The 18,473-nt window shown below is 37.2% G+C and overlaps 1 long non-coding RNA gene across 1 annotated transcript; it reads left to right on the forward strand.

Moving 5' to 3' along the window:
• The first annotated feature begins 208 nt into the window (after positions 1-208).
• Positions 209-17,072, forward strand: LOC141584460 (uncharacterized). The gene is made up of 4 exons (XR_012517514.1): positions 209-268; positions 2,124-2,241; positions 9,985-10,064; positions 16,855-17,072. It is a non-coding gene; the product is annotated as an uncharacterized LOC141584460 (long non-coding RNA).
• Positions 17,073-18,473: the final 1,401 nt, after the last annotated feature.

Here is an 18,473-nt window from a genome sequence, read left to right on the forward strand (position 1 = left end):
GAAATCACAAATATATCCGATTTGTGTACGAGCTCAATACGACAAGCATACAGGCAGGTGACAGCTCCTTGGAAAACCACCCATGTTCTCTTCCACAGCTACAGTAAGTAACACATATGGTTCCTGTCAGTAGCACTCATTTAGAGAGATAAAAATCCTGCAACAGCTAAATTCAGCCTCTCTCCAGTGGCCTTTTCCTTTGATTCCCAAAATAGCAAGTAAAACTTTTCACTAAACTATATAACCAGTCCCACCTTTCAAAGAAGAGGTAAGAAATTGTGCATTTTAAAATCTCTTTCCTTTGTATAATTAACCCTCTTAGTTCTCTCTGGTGGTAGCTTTCTTTGTTAATTCTTTAAAAGAAAGAAACTATTGAGAGATACATGTGCTCATTAACTTTGTGTAAAATTTTGAAAAATAATTTAGAGACACAACATGATTTCCATTGTTAATATATGGTATTGAGTAAATTTGATAGCATCATAGTAAGTGGACAGTCATGGACAGGGGGAATTCTTTCTCAAAAAACTTTTACAGATATGAAACAAGAATTGTTTTCTTCAAACCTGGCTTTGAATTCATCTTAAAACATTGTTTTCTTTCTTTTTGTTCTTCCTGTCCTTAACTTTTCTTCTGCAATGTGAAAATACAAGGCAGATGTCTTCATCTCAGTGGAATGCTTTTAACCTTAATGAAGGGTTGTAATAAATCAGTGCTTTTCAACCTGCTTTCTATCATCAACACATACATGCTTTTTGAGATATCAGTCTCAACAGAGAGTATTAGGAATAATTAGGACAAGATAGAACTTACAGCTATTTGTAGGTTAGTGAACATGTAGCTGCTGTTTGTTAACTAATTTTAATATACATAAAGTTATCTTGTCCATATATCTAAAAACTATTGTTATTGGATAAGACTTTTTTTAAAGGAAAGTCATTAATAGTTGATTATTATGGTGGAATGTGTGTGTATATTTATATTTTTACATATATTCCATGTGCATATATATATACTTACATAAGATTATTAAAGTATAATTAGGTGATTTTGAAAGTTATATGTACAGATTACATCAACTAAAAATTAAACTAGGAACTGAAGAACATTTTATTGTAAGATTTTCTTGATTAATATTATGAAACTAGAATGTACCCTTTCATGGCCAGATAAACTATTTCAATATTTCACATTTTCTATTTTTTGTTTACTCAGGATTCACAGTTGCCGATTTCTTCAATAAACAAAATTCGGTACTCTGAATTCCTCTTATTAATACACAAAAGAAAAATAACGTGCAAAACTGCAGTCCAAAAAGAGAGAGGGGATATAAATAACCTCATAAAATTTGACATACTGGTGACCCATTTTACATGGGTGGAATTCAGTGATAGCAAAACAAATCGTTACTTTCCGAGACCACATGAATTAAGATATGGCTACGATTAATGCTAAAACTCTCAACTAACAATGACTGAATCTGAACCTGTGATGGGTTTGAATAAGTTTTGCAATATACTAAGCTAAGATAAATTTTTCTAGTGGTGACATCCATAAGAAAATTTTACAAAGTAGACTACTTATCTTGATTCCCAAATGTTTTAAAAGCTATTTCTGACTTCCAATGAATCAAACCTACTCATTCACCTTTCAAGAGGCCGTAAAGTTTCATACATGAAACTCTGGATCAGAAATTATGAGACTTAGGTTATGGGCCTCCTTCTCCGGAGAGGAGAACTAGGCCACCCCAACTTAGTAGAATCCTTTTGCCGCTTTATGTGTCCCTGCTACCTACCTGGGTGACCAGGTTATAAAGCTTCCTATATATTTGAGTCCATGGGGTGATGTTATCTGAAGACTCAATTCCCAATGTCAGTTTTGCCACTGGGTAACATTAAGAAAATGACTTGCCTTGCTGAACCTCAGTTTTGCAATTTATAAAATGGGCCCGAAGGTATTCTAAAAATGTGTGTCAAATGCCCTGTGAACATCAAACAGTGATAAACAGGTTTCAGGCCAGACTATGCTGGCTATTGTAGTTGCTGTTGGTAGCTTGATCTTTATTTACCTGCCTGACCTCCAGCATTTGTAACTTGTTCTTTCTCTTTCCAATTCCTTTCTAGCACAGCCTACATTCTTCTAGTCATAATTCCAAGCAGAATTGGATGGGATCTCAAAACTAATCTAGTTTAAACTCCTCACAGGAAGCTTCAGAAACTGAGGCTCAGAGAAAACCCCAAGGTACGTCAAGAAATCAGGATTTGGACCTAGGTCTTTAAACTGCTGGTGCAACATTCTTCCGTTTCTCATCCACTGGCCTATTCATTAATTCCACAGACATTTATTGAGTGCCTATTTTGTGCTAGGCAGGAGGGAGTCTCTAATCTCACTTCCAAAAAATAGTCTGTAAGAGTATCAGAGGCTGGGCGTGGTGGCTCACACCTGTAATCCCAGCACTTTGGGAAGTTAAGGTGGGTAGATCATAAGGTCAGAAGATCGAGACCATCCCGGCTAACACGATGAAACCCTGTCTCTACTAATAAATATGAAAAATTAGCCCAGCTTTGTGGCCGGTGCCTGTAGTCCCAGCTACTCGGGAGGCTGAGGCAGGAAAATTGCTTTAACCCGGGAGGCGGAGGTTGCAGTGAGCCTAGATTGTGCCACTGCACTCCAGCCTGAGTGACAGAGTGAGACTCCATCTCAAAAAAAAAAAAAAAAAAAAAAAAAAACAACAACAAAACAAAACAAAACAAAAAAAACAGTATCAGAACATCTTTCAGTGCTGATGTCTGAGGCTAGGTGAACATTCTGGCCATATTGTAATCATTATCAGAACACATTTTTACAGTTATATTAGTATTTCTCTATTGTTGTTGTTGTCACTATTATTATTGCCAAGGAAGCCTTCCTTTGAGTGAGCACTTAGAAAGAGGTTCAAGGTAGAGCTCAAATAAAAGCATGGCTGCTTTGGCTGAAGGAAGATTACCTCCACCCCCAGAACCTTCTGCTGAAGCTCAGCCAAATTTCTAGCACTTCAGTGTTATCAGAGTTTGGGAACCACTGCTTTTCATGATTCTCTTTCTTGGACTTGACTTCATTAGAAGTTCCAGCTCTAGACAGAATTTAGAAGTATTTACTATTATTTCAAAGAGCCAGAGAAGCTTTGCATGGCCGAAAAAGGTTCACCTGCTCTTCTTTTCATCATTATATCTACTTCCTTGAGATATAAATGAATAAGAATTTTTAATTTTCTTGTTTGGGAAGATGCTTCTTTTGGGTATCTACATGTTACTTTGACTGACTTCAGGTCACCATTCTCCAAAATACAGGCCTGTTAAGATTATTCTAACCTCAAATGAGTGAAATTGTTGGTTGGCTTGGTTATAGTCTGTAATCACATCCTAATGATATTAACAAATTCATGATCAGAGTGTATTTTGCAGCTCCAAAGTCATCCTCTCTCCTAGGAATGGGAGTGGTTGGTTTGATGTTTTGATACAATTCTTCCACCACTAAAATATACCAATGAAGATATTGTACTGAGAATACAACAGGGCTGATTACAGTCAGCAAATCAAAATAAAGGCACATTGATGATATACATTAATAAAGCTTGCTATGAAATCTGAAACAGTTGCATTTCTCTACATTAAAACTAAGTACAGGGCCGGGCATGGTGGCTCATACCTGTAATCCCAGGACTTCGGGAGGCCAAGGCAGGCGGATCACCTGAGGTCAGGAGTTTGAGATCACCCTGGCCAACATGGTAAAACCCCGTCTCTACTAAAAATACGAAAAAAAAAAAAAATTAGCTGGGCCTGGTGGTGAGTGCCTGTAGTCCCAGCTACTAAGGAGGCTGAGGCAGGAGAATCACTTGAACTCAGGAGGCAGAGGTTGCAGAGAGCCGAGAGTGTGCCACTGCATTCCAGCCTGGGTGACAGAGCAAGACTCTGTCTCAAAAAAGAAACAAAAAAGAAGAGGTGCAGGACGTGCAAAAATGAATGAATGCAAATAAGAAGTGGGTTTTTTTTTCCTCCCCTGTAATAAATCTGTCACAGGGAATGCACTATTTCCATAAGAGCCCAGTTAGGAGAGTGTGTTTACTTCTTTCTCCATCCTGTTCCCCTACCATTTCTCTCTCTTTTGCACCAAACTTACCAAAGTAAAGGCAAGCAAAATATAAAGCCTGAGGTAGATACGGAAATGAATGGAAATGTAACTTACAAGCTGTCTCAGCTCACCTACTGTCCACCAGATGTATAGGTAAAGGGCCTGCTTTACTGGTATAGAAATAAGAGTTCACCAAAGCTACTCTAAAGAATAATCAGAAATGCCATTTTTTTAACATTTACATGTAAAACATTATATTTTTGTGAATGTAAACTGATATCTTTCTGGAGGAGAAATTCTCCAGCATATTTTTCAAACCCATGGTGTCAGCTTGTCCAATTATAGGAATTTATCTTAAGAAAAATAATCATGAATGTGTACCAAGAATCAGCTACATAAGTGTTCATGGCAGCATTGTTTATGACAGTGTAATATTGGAAACAACCTCAATTTCCAGCATAATGATCTGGGTGAGATATGATATACTGATACACAGAATACTAAACAACCATTAAAAACAATGCTGTCAAATAATATTTGATGAGATGGAAACATCCTGTGATATATTGATAATTGAAAAGAATAGATTACATTAAAAATTGTATATGTATAAAATAAATATTGGAAGGACAGATACTAAAATGTGAACAGTAGTTATTTCTGTATTGTGCTATTTGGGTTATTCATGTATTTCTAGATTTTCAACAATAAACACGAATTACTTTGTTAAGAATTTTTTTTTAACATTGGGAAAAGAGATGTGCCCTGAAGAAAATGAAATGGCTTTGAAGAAATTGAATGATTCATTATTTAGAAATCTGAATTATACCTTCACATTTTAAGCACAATCCAAAATAAAAAATGATTTCTTTGTAGAAAGGCTTAATTATTTCTCTAAGGAAAGTATCTTCCCCTTGGCAATTTGAAGACTATCCTGTCACATGTTTTACTTTTATTATTTTTCTCCCCCAAACAAAGTTCAGATTTATAGCACCTGCCGTTGCTTTTAATGTAGTAGTTGCACCTAATTCCTATAGCACAGTGAAATTCCACCACTCTCCATTCCACATTTTGCCTTTAGCAACAAGCAGTCTGGGAGACATAAAACCAAGATATTTTCTAAGGACAGGTAGCAGACACTTTTACTAAATATGAAATACCAAAGCTACCCTAAGCCAGAAGGGCATTTACTAAAAAGGTTGCAAGTAAGCACCAGATAATTTTAAGCTCCTCAGATGGGGCTACTTTTGAAGTTGGATATGAGTGCCTTAAGTCAAAGATGTCTTTGAAAAGAATCATGAACCATCCTCTAAAAAGAACCACGAAATGTCCGTCTGCAAGAGGTGTGAATTTGACCTTTTAATAAATGATATGAGATTTTTTAAAACAGAGAATAATGCAGAATTTCCTTTTCTCTTGCTAAAGCCCAAGAGGCATTGTAAAAAAGGATGATTAAAAGAGTGGGCTATGGAGGCCCAGTCCAACTACTGACTATGGGAGTTTGGAAATGTTATTTTTAATCTCTCCATGCCTTAGTTTCCTCAGCTATTGAAGGGATATTAAAACGTCCTTATCTCATAGAGTTAAAAGTTAAATAAAATAACTGATATTTCACATATGCTTGACAAATGAAAAGCATTCCACAAATGCTACTGTTTTATTTTTAATAACTTTATTATTTTTATTCAGTTCAGCCCCATAACCAATAAAGAAACTGATCTTACTATGAATTTTAAGAGATCAAAGAAATTATTTGAAAATGCTGTTTAGAAAATAAAGGCATATTCCAAAATTTATTTCATATTCATAGATATGGATCAAACTGGTTTTTAGCTGCAATCCGTAACTTTCATTTATAATCACAATTCATGACTTTTCAACTGATCTTTGCTTCAATTACATTCCTATATAGCTCTGTACCCTGGATTGCATATATATGATAGGAACAACGAATTGCCTCTTTAGGGTGGAATTACGGGGCAGTCACCAGAAGTGCTTTAAAAAATTGCCCTTTAAAACAGGAAAGGTCTTGTGTGTCCCCCAGTTTTTGAACTAGTCAATTAGCAAAGATTTCTCCATCTTCGTTTAATCTCACTGTGTGGTCGCAGGGATGAACCCATACCATTAATGATTCTGAGAATTTCTCTCTATATGGCAGGGAAATTCCACTTAATCTTGGTCACTGTACCCACCTTCTCAATACTTCACAAAACCATCATTACCCACAGAAATAATTAATATTTTAGGATGTCCTTACTTCTCCACCTAGCACAGGATAGGTTGCTACCAAGTGAAATATACACTCTTTTAATCATCCTTGAGGTGAGTAAAAAACTTAGCCATGAGATTTACGTGATACCCATCAGTCATATTTAAACATATGAGTCCACACCATCACCACTGGACTCCAAATACTATCATTAGCATTTATTACAATATCAAAGAGAAACATCAGTGGACCTAATAGCACTATGAATAGATCATATGTTTGAACATAAAAAAGTAAAAGACAACATACCAGGAAAAACTAGCCTCTATAAAACATTAATAGACCCATCAATTCATTAACTGATTGTCAAAATGGATAGATGTTCAGGTGTATAAGGTAAATTAAAATAATCTCAATATTCTTCATTCAAAAAAAAATGCTCCCATTACACATTTTATTAACAAAACCCCTGAACTGCAAAGGCTGTGAAAAGAAAAACCATATCAGATTTAAAGAGTAATGAACATATGTTTGGGCTATATTTTAAGGATGAGACATATATAGTGAATGCAGCCTAAAACAAGTAATGCTAAAACTAAAATCCTGACAGGCCACAGGCATGCAATGAGCTATCTGCTACTGTTGTCAAAACCAAATGGTGGGAATTTAGGCAAAGGTACAATGAACCAAAGCCCAAGAGGCTAAAAGAAAAGATGTTAGAATTAAGTTCCATGAAGGCAGGGTGTTTGTGTTATTTTGTCTGCCGTGTCCCAAAGTAGTACATAGTTGACATTCAATATTTGTTGAATTGATGGAGAAATGATGGAAAAGAAGAAGATAATACCAGAAAATTAAAAATAGAACTACCATATGACCAGCAATCCCACTTTTGGGCATATATCCAAAAGAAATGAAATCAATGTGTCAACGAGCTATCTGCACTCCCATGTTTATTGCAGCATTATTCATAACAGCTAAGATACAGAACTAACCTAAATGTCCATCAATGGTTGGATGCATAAAGAAAATATGATATATACACAAAGGCATACTATTCATCCTTAAAAAATAAGGAAAACCTGTCATTTGCGACAATGTGGATGAACCTGGAGGACATTATGTTAAGTGAAAAAAAGGCAGGCACGCCAAACAAATACTGCATGATCTTACTTATATGTGAAATCTAAATAAATAGAACTCATAGAAACATTGAGTAGAATAATGGATACCATGGGCTGGGGAAGAGAGAAGAGTTAGAGGAGATGTTAGTCAAAGGATACAAAATTTCAGTTAGACAGGAGGGATACATTCAGAGACATCTTGTACAACATGGTAATTATAGGTAATAACGGTGGATAACGGTGGGTTTTTTACTTGGAAATTGCTAAGAGAGCTGATTTTAAATGTTCTTACCACAAAAAAAAGTATGTGAAGTAATCCAAATGCAGATTAGCTTGATGTAACTATTCCACAATGTATACATATTTCAAAACATTATGCTGTACACAATAAATATACATAATTTTCATGAATCAATTAAACTAATAATAATAATAAATACCAGAAACACTCTGTGTATTACAGTTGCAGGGCTGTGTGCAGACGTGTACACATTATTCTGACAATTGCAACTGAATGCCAGTACCCTGAGTAAGCAAACTCTTTACAAAGTGGTGTCCCAACAAGTCTTATTCCTGCTGAGTACATAAGTTAGGAACATAACGTGCAGGAATTACATATTACCTGGCATTGTTTATCCTGGCACTTAAGATATCTTAGCTACTACCTAGGAATTACACAAAATTTAAAAATCAAATGCCTGAATTAGCAATGAACTCATGTAAACTGAAAAAAATAGTTATTATTTAAAATAAATCACAAAACTGGACCAACACCTTGAAAAGGTTAAAGTTGCAGTGTAAATGCCAAATTATCCAAACAGTTCTACATTTGTAGCTCTATTTGAGAATGATCTTTTGTGAAATGGACGTTAGGGAATTACAGCATCAAAAAGGGGATGAAAGGATTCCAGTACAAAATCACCATAAAGCCTAAGTGTTGGGGATGCTTTCTGAAATCTCTATGTTCTGATGTATATATAATGTTAACCATAAGCCTTACCAGTGCTGTTGTAAATTCTTGATGGCTCTGTAACTTCCTAGTATTTAAAAAGACTATGGGCCGGGCGCAGTGGCTCAAGCCTGTAATCCCAGCACTTTGGGAGGCCGAGGCGGGTGGATCACGAGGTCAAGAGATCGAGACCATCCCGGTCAACATGGTGAAACCCCGTCTCTACTAAAAATACAAAAAATTAGTTGGGCATGGTGGCACATGCCTATAATCCCAGCTACTCAGGAGGCTGAGGCAGGAGAATTGCCTGAACCCAGGAGGCGGAAGTTGCGGTGAGCCAAGATCGTGCCATTGCACTCTAGCCTGGGTAACAAGAGCGAAACTCCATCTCAAAAAAAAAAAAAAAAAAAAAAAAAAGACTATGACTATGAACACGAGTTGGATATGTTTTTATATTTTCTTTTTGGTTTGGGGTCATTATTTGATGCATAAATCAAAAGCAGGGCTTGGGTCTCGATACCTGATTACATGCACTCTAACAGGACTGAAAGGAAACATCAGATTTTCCAAATTATGGTTCTAACAATTGGATTATATGTTTTTTACTTATTTAGTTTTTCGGGGGAGGGCCTACAATACTCCTGCTATACGAAATGTTTTAAATATGACTTTACAGAATATTACTATCAAAATAGTTTGCCAGCCATCATTAAAACTAAGGCTTAGTATTTTCAAGTTGCTTTATTTGAATACCTTTGTTACAATAATTTTCAAGCATTTGCTACATGTCCCTCATCACGTTAGAAACCATTAAAGATGCAAAAGTAATACATGATATGGCCCCTGCCTTCTGAAAGCTGACATCAGGTAAAACAAAGAGCATTATAAGACCAAAAGAGTTCACTGCTAAAATGTGTATGATGAGTGACACATGCCATGGAAAACCAGGCAGATGGCAGTTATGCCGAGGACAAATAAGTAATGATGAAGGGAGCTGGAGTTGAGAGGAAACCTGGTAGAACATACGAAGGGAAGCATAGAGTATTCAGTTCAGTGAACTGTATATGCAAAAATGTGGGAAAACCAACCAAAAGAAAATGGCGTACAGTTTTCTTTTTAAAAACTCCATAATTATCTATTAGATAATATTTATTGAATATTTATTAACAGCCAGGCTGACTTGACTTACATAATTCAAGTTAAACCATTAAAAAAAAAAAAGAGGTAAGGTAATAGTATTATCATAGTTTTCTATATAAGGAACCTGAGATTTACAGTGTAAGTAATTTAGCTACACGGGAGCCAGTAGGGGAAGAAGAAGTGAACCCAGGCAGTGCAGCTCCCAAGCCACATTATATGCATGACACAGGTTCTTAGAGCTCTTGTGGAGTTATTAATGGTAAGGGGGATAGACAGCTTAGCCTAAAGTGAGTGACACAAGTTTTGCTGTGGGGAAACTATACAGAGATCAGAAACAGAATTCCATGACTGGAAAATATTCTGGGTCCCACCTGAAGATGATCTTCATCTTGATTCCCATTTTGTAAAATGTGTATGTGCTTACAAATGCAATGGCACTATCTCTTTGACCATAGAATCTGCTGTTATCATGGACTTCAGGAAAGACATCCAAATTCTACACAAGCAGTCAGCCAGAGAAGACAAACCCAGGCAGGTAAGTCACTTAACCTTTCTTGATCTCAGTCTCCTCATCTTAAATGAGTGAGGAAGGACTTGGTGATCACTAGGTCCAGTTTAAAATTCTGCAAGCATTTTATAAATATCACTAAAATTTCAGACAAACTCTAGAATTACAGAAATGAAAATGTCAACTGAATAAGGAGTAGCAGATGCTATGTGGAAGTTCTGTCATAATCTTTCTTGAAAAATAAATTTGTTTCATTAATGACACAGGAAGGCAAGCACCCCAGGAAGATTTCCTGTAACAACTTAAAAGTCTTTATCTATCACAAGACAAACACAAAAGGACTGAGGTGAATTGTATGAAAAATGGGGACTGTATATTTAATATCAATTTTTGTCATAATCATTAATTGATCTCTTAAGACGAGTGACACATCAACTGAAAATATCTATTTCGTGGTTGTTTATGTTTAAACAACACCATTTCCTAAGGAAAACCTTGTAAATGAAACACTTCCTAATTTAAGAGGCACATTCAGATTCCTAAGCATTGTATATAATGATTTTGGTTTCCTGAGCCCCAGCATTTTCATGTCATGTGATAAAAGTAAGAAGAGTAAAAGGCTCACTTTTTTTCATTTATTCCTTTTCATTTTTTCTTTAGAATATCTTCCTGATTTTGTCTTTGTTAATGATGGCTCTTAGAAAAATGAGTTCTTCTCCATGTATTTTTTCCACCTAGCTTGGAAAAATTTTTATTTATTGAGCTATCATTTACAAACAGTAAATTGCTCAAGTCTTAAGTATACAGCCCAATGAATTTTTTTACATATGTATATAACATGTTAACCACTGCCCAGATTAGGATATAAAACATTTTTATCACCCAGAGAGTTCCCTTGTGCTCCTGTCTAGTCAATAATCCTCAGCACCACTGAAGTAGCTAGTATTCTGATTTCTATTTTGATGGATTAGTTTTACCTGTCTTTGAAATTCATATAAATGAATTCACACACAATGGATTCTTTTGTGTCTGGCTCCTTTCACTTAATGCAACATTTCTTAGATGCATCTATGCTGTGTGGGAATCAGTAATTCATTGCTTTCTATTGCTAAATACAGAGATATATGACAGTTTGTTTATCAATTCACCTGTTGATGGACATTTGGGTTGTCTCTAGGCCTGGGCTGTTATGAATAAAAGCTGTGCTGAATATTCCTGTGCAGGTCTTCTTGTGGACTTATGTGCTTGCTTCTTTTGAGTGTGATTCCAGAAATTGAATTGCTTGGGCATAGGGGTAGGTGTGTGTTTAACTATGTATTTTTCATTAACACTGTCTGAGAGTTGCCATATTAAACATAGATTGTCTTTTCTAAGTATATTAGGTTGAGCTCTGCAGTTGGAAAAAAGTGGAGTCTCTGGGCATTCTCATAGTAATCTCTCAAACCCAGCATTCAGGCTGATTCTAAATAGAAGAACTAGCAATTTTTCAGCAGTTACCTGTGCATACATAGAGGGTGGGTGCATTTTTCACATCCTCCACAGGTGCTGGGGAAATCCTGCCCCTCTACCATCAGGGTGATTCCCTGGAGACCAGGTGATGTTTCAAAACTCAGACTTTCTAGCAGGAAATGCATCCAAACCCAAATCTTAACATGACAAAATCCTGGACAAGGCCAACATGACACCCCATTCAGTCACTCAGGCTTCCACAGATTTTGATAACTTACCAGGACTTTGACTGCCCTGGTTATAGCACAGAGCAGTAGACTTCAGCCTCGAGAAGTCTTAGTCATTTTAAAACCCATCTCCCTCTGTCCAGATGATCATCTTCCCTCTGATTTACAGGGGCTGACCTGCAGGTGTTGAAAAGGGGCTCTTCATTTAACCAGAGAGCAATAATCTCAGGAAGTATATTTCCACAGCTACCTCATCCTTCTCCCATTCCCACCACCAAAGCCAGACAGCAACTCACTCCCTCCAGCTGTGGCTCTGTAATGCACCTTGGGTTATATTTGGGTCAGTGATAGGAAACCCTTATAATTCTACCCCCAAAATGGAAAGAGAAAAATGATCAAAGGGATCAAGGAGAGTGTCTCCTTATACAAATCTTTTTGCCTGATAAGAGGTGACCCATAGTCAGAACTAGAGATTTATATATACATTTTGACATAAATCTGCATCTGTAATTATGAGTCATAATGATCTTTATAGGCTGCACTAAATTGGTGAAGAAGAGTTACTGTTATTGACAAAGCATTGACCTGAACATTAGCGGTGGAAGAGCTAATTATTTTTTTTCCTGAGGAGTGGGACTTCTTTTCTAGCTACAAATCACTTAAATTGAGGGCTTTATTGAATACATTTTCACATCCAAAAATAAACAGAACTGAGCCTCCCAAGCACATCCTTTATCTTCACATAATTACAGGTGTGTAAAAATTTCAAAACACATTCTAGAGGCTTTTCTTAGTGATTCAAAGACAGTGATCAGGATTTGCAAGGTGACTGAAGAGGTCGATCTGTATTTTGTGAAAGCAAGCTTCTGCAGGATACACTCCCATGTCTGAAAGACTGAGACCTATTTTTAGCTGGGCATGCTGGGATTCGAGTGTGGAGCCACCATTAGCATTAATAGAGCTCTGTGCGGCTGACTACTGTGTGCAGGCAGCCCAGAAAATGTACTCTTTAGAGCAATGGAAGCTTCAAGTGAGCTTTAAATCATAGCCTTATCATACTTGCATGTTATTGGCAAGGCTGCCTAAAAATAGAATCTCATTACTTTAATTCTACAATATTCTTAGGTGAGCCAACCTTTATTATTAATAACAGCATTTCACATATATATATAGCACTGTCTGCTTAAGAGAACTTCACAAATTATACACATAAAACTTTCCTAGCTTAATGTAACAAGCTGTGGGTTAAGAGGGCAGGAGGTAGGTGGTAAGTAGTGGCTCCCACTCTCCATCTAGGGAGGAGGACTGAGGAAATGTCACTAGGTGGCTCTAAACAAAGCCACTCTTTGAAGTTGAGCCATTTGCCCAACAAGCATTTTAATTCTGGAAAGTATGTTGTATTTTTCATTGATAATTTGTAAGGCCCTGGGGACAGTCATAGCAACCCTGAGAATAGTAGGCTGCTTCTATGATATATTTTTTGTTTATCTATTCAGGTCTTAGCTGAGTCTTGGAAACAATAGCCACAATAAAAATGCATGGCTTTTCTATGCTCCAAACCACCAGCTGGTTCTGAGAAGCCTTTCTCTAAGCTTACGAACCCAAACTCAGCTATTGAGAACAGAAGGAGGATGGAACATTATCAGCCACCTTTGAGCTTATACCAATTGCTTACCAAGGTTGTCTGAATGGTTAGTAGAGTTAACAGCTGGGGTTTCTGGATAAATGTAGAGTGGATATATAAATAATGCCTTCAGAGCATAGAGTATTGTTACAGGCATGATTCTAGTTCTACCGTGTAACTGCATAATCATGTGAGTGTGTATAAGAAACACAGAGAATGAACTGTATTGTGGTTCAGGAAGGTATTCATACAGCCTGCCATTCATTGGAACAAACATGGGATACCCATCTTCACTTCGTGAGTTGAAGTGTAAGTGCGTGTCATCTAAAGATGTTCAGGATTTCCACGATAACAAACATCTATAAAGTGACTTCTGTGTCAAGCACTGTTCTAAAAACTGGATATGAGAACACTGAATAAGATAAAGCCTTCACCCTCCAGCCAGCTTGCAGCTTAGAGAGGAAACAGATATGTAACAGGAAATTTCAATCAGTGGGAGAAGCATTTTAATAAGAACAGAATATGTAGGCACTTCTAGGAGCCCAGAAAAGAGGTGTGTAGCCAGGTCTTGAGTAGTCAGGGGCTGTTTCCTGGAAGAGATGACACTTCAGGTAGCTAGGGAGGAACAAGGACAATGTCCCTAAAGGCAGAGGAGGAATCAGCAGGTACAAGTCTTTGAGGCAAGAGAGTTACACAATCCTAGCACTGCAAATGAATCAGGTAGACTGGTGCCTATCTAGGTAAGGGCAAGCAGTGGCCACGGGAGGATGAGGCAGGATCCAGAAGGGCTGTGTATGCCACATAGAGGAGCTTGGTCTTTATCCTGAGAGCAGTGAGACTTCACAGCATCGTATTTTAAGGGGATAGGACTAAGGTTTTATTTTGAAATATGACAGGTAAGAAAGTTCAGCTCATTCTACCTCATAGTTGTACTTCTAAATCTGGTCTATACTGTCTCTTTTCCCCTGAATTTCCCTTTTCTTCCCTTTATATGAACGGTCCTAAGATAATGATATCTCAGTACTGAGTCAAAGTAAGCACACTGGGTCTTTCTGTGAACTCAGAAGTAAAATCAATGGAAAGACCCTCAGGACACTGGTTCGTACCAGGACACATTCAATACTCCCAGCTGCGTGTGTGACACCAGAGTCTCAGAGGTAAATCCTACAAAATGTCACCGAGTTTTGTGCTCTTTTGATGGCTTAAGGCATGAAAAGAGGGACAAAGGGGAGCTGCATCAAAAGGGCATTTCTTGTACATTGACCATGATAAATATGCTTGTTCAGGAAAGAAAAGGTGAACCAGAAAGCCCATGTGTCTGATCTGGACAGGAGTGTATATGCGTTTGTGTTTCCAAGATGGAGAAATGCTTCTTGAAAGGCCAGTTTATTGGCATGAACTCCTATCATGGCCCCTGACAGCCTGCAGAGGGGACTGCTGGCCCAGAGGGTCACCAACCAAAGATGGCATGACACTCTGAAAGCTTCTGGAAAGAGATCAATTCCACTGCCTTTCTTCTTCCTCCCTTTCTTCTTTGTTTCTCCCCATAAAAGATCCCTCTTCCCCCACGTGGCTTTTGGAGAAGATACTGTGATCGTTAATCTGGATGAAAAACAGAAAAATTGGGCTGATTATTTTGGACTATTCCTTCCCTTTGGAATATTTGCTTTCAGATGTTCACTTCCAAATGCTAGTAAAGCTTTGTCAGCTGTAAAATGAGGGTTTGGGGAAAATTCAATAAAATAATCCATGTAAAGAGTTAAACACAGACCTGGTTATCATAGGAAGACGTCAATAAGTGTTGGTTACTGGTCTTGTGACTCCTGTGAGCCAGTCTGGGTTTGTCTTATTCTTCACTCCAACCTATAGGCTCTGAGTCCAACATGGCAATTCTTCCTTGTCTACCAACCTCCAAGGATGCTTGGAAGCTTGGGCACATATCTCATTTTGTATCCTCTAACAAGTACTTGAATCATTCAATCTAGTGCTATCTTTTAGTAAATATTTTTAAATTGGAGAGTTTCTGTAGGAGGAAAGGACTCAAGCCTAGGCTGAAGTTGGATGAAACTACATTCACACAATGCATTGTAAATGGAACAGCAATTTGGCAATCTATATCAAGACCTTAAAAAAATGCTCACATTTTCCAACTCAGTCATCTACCTTATTTCTGGAGATCATTCTCAAGGAAGTCATCCAGAATATAGGAAAAAATATGGATATAACTATATCGACCATGATACTATTTAACTTATTTAAAAATTGACAACAACCTATATATCTATGGATACAGTTGTGATTAAATTCATATTGATACAGCAAAGTAATGAAATAGTAGTAATTCAATTCTGCAGTTCCACTGGGAACGTCAGAAGGATTCTACAGCAGTTCAACCTGGGAGGTAGGTTTGAAAGAACAACCTTAATGGCTTTCCTGATATAGCCTTCTTTTGAAGAAGCATATATTCAAAATGGCCAGGTAACTTTGCTTCAACATGGGCACAGTGACTACACGGCTTTTTGAGAGTAGCTACCAAACCCCAGGAGTGCAGGGATGACAACTTTATGTTTCCTGATAAATGAGTAGAATATGCATTGTTCATTGAGAATATGGGCTATGCTATTAGTCAATTTATACATATATAATTTTATCTTTAAAAAACCTCATGAGGTATCATTACCTCATTTTATCAATAAGGAAGCTAAGTTCCACAGCAATACAAATGATCTATTTGACTTCAAAGCCAGTCATGATGTTAATCCTGAGGATGAGATGACATCATGTATGTGAAGCCAGAGTAACATCTCAATACATAGCACATGGCATTTTTACAAACCACTATGCCACGTTGCCTCTAGCAATGCTAAATAATGAAATTTTTAAAAAATAAAAAGTAATTTTTGGTGTGAACCAGAAACCATTGATGCCACATAGACAAGTTCTAGAAGAATAGTTTAATCAACATCTTCAGCAGCATAGGCTTTCAGTAATTAATACTCCTCTTCTGTCACATGAATGCCAGTTCCTTGTCAAGATGGAGATAAAGGTGAACAATGCCCTTGGTATTTGGAATTCTTCACTATTTGCCATAGGAGAGCCTTCTGCAATGAGGGACAACTACAGTGGCTTATCCTTGGAGAATCATGTTATGACACATTGGAAGCAGGAGAAAGGGACAGAGGTTTTAGAAAACAGAACATGAGTGAATTCGCTATGAGGACATAACCTTAACAAATGAATTCACTGGCACAGATACATGAACTGTCATTTGATAAAATTAAATGAGGCAAATATTTAATAGTGTTAGGTTGTAGCAATCCAATTAAATAAGCAGTTTCCTTAGAGTAAGTCCATCATTCTTTAAAAATGGAGTATTTTCACACAATATATGAAATTATCCCTCAATGAACAAAATGTCCACCTTTTATTACATTCAAAACTTATTTTTAAAAAGCATGTTGGGCCAAATTGCCTTTTTCTGTCTTGCACTCAATTATTGTTTTATCGTACCTTTCAGGTGGGACTACCTGATGAACCTGGCATCCAGTTAGATGTTCAAACAGCCCACTAGTTTTGTAACAGCTAAGAGAGGAGAGGCTGGGCTGCTCCATGTACTAGCAGCGACTACTCCTGAGCCAGTGTGTAGCAGCAAGCAAGTCCATACTCTTGCCAGTATAAGAAAACCTCTACTTTGTTTCTGACAATCATCAAAGGTTTTACTCTATTAAATGAAATACGTCCTTATGTCTTTTGCACGATTTTTCTGCTTTTAGAAATTCTAGGACAGATTTTTCCTACCTGAATTTGAAACAAGCATTATTTTCCTCTCCATGTCTTCTATCTAATTTATTTTTGGGTTGTTTTTCTGAAATGAGAATAATGACAAACAGAAATGCCATTCAGCTTGCTCGCTTTTTCTTTCCCTCTGTCTCTTTTTCCCTCTCATCTCCCTTCCCTCCCTTTCTCTCTCCTTGACTCTTTCCCTCCCTCCCTCCCTCCCTCTCTTCCTCTCCTCCTCCTCTTCCTCCTCTTCCTCCTCCTCCTCCTCCTCATCCTTCTTCTCTCTCTCTCTCTCTCTCTCTCTCTCTCTCTCTCTCTCTCTCTCATGTTAGGGCTTAGTTAAGAAGAGCTGTCAATAAAACAGGTAAAGTTCAGCTTGCTTGCCTTGCCTTGCTGGCTTAGAATGTGAAAACTATGGAAGAAGGCACACATTCTGATGCCCAAGAAAAATTGCTTCTCCAGAGTGTTTGGAAGAAATGCAATTGAATGAAAGGCAAAAAATAATTGCACGACATCTCAGAAACCTTGCTCTCAGCTGCTTGATGAGCTATTTGTGTCTCTTCATGGATTTTTTTTTTTTTATTTAGAAAAATGGGATGAGTCACTTTTTATTTTCCCCTCCTTTGGAGTCTTAGACGTTGTTTAATCTCAAGCGAACTCAATTCACATTTTCCTGGCAATGTTAGCTATCAACTCAAATCATTTTACTCATTGCATCATACTGCCAGTCAGCAAGCAGGGACCTAATTAGCTCTTTGCTTTAATGGCAATAGTTAAATTTGCATTATTAATTTAAATATTACAGACACTGTGGACTTGAGCACATCACTGACAGAAAGATGTAAAATGAATAATAAGGTGCTGAAAAACACCAGAGCCATTATTCCCATAATGTTTAAACTTTTAGCTATAATGATATCAATTAAAATCCTAATCCTGGCAAAAGCTTTGCTGGTTCTCTTTTGTTGTAAAAGCTGCACTTAAATGTGGGGCTGCCTTATTCAAGCTATATGTTGCAAAATACAATGGTCACATAGATCAAGAGATACAATTACAGTTTTAATTATATTGTTGCTTTTAAAAAAGATCCAAATGGTAAAAATGTACCAAGTTCTTTGGCATCCTGTCCTGAACATTCCTAGTGTTTCGTGTGTCCTGAAGTACTGCAATCACTCTGCAGTGTCAAAACCTGTTTGGGTTACAAGACAGATGGGACTTTCAAAATGAAATGTACCTATGACTGTTTGCTACTATATATATAAAATGTCTCATTTAGTCTCATCTGTGATTTTCCAAGAGGAAAATGTTTCCAGGAGCAATTTATCTCAGTCCTACAGGTTTGTATCACTGAATGAC

The sequence above is a fragment of the Saimiri boliviensis genome, chromosome 5 (assembly GCF_048565385.1).
Source record: "Saimiri boliviensis isolate mSaiBol1 chromosome 5, mSaiBol1.pri, whole genome shotgun sequence".
Lineage (NCBI taxonomy): Eukaryota > Metazoa > Chordata > Mammalia > Primates > Cebidae > Saimiri > Saimiri boliviensis.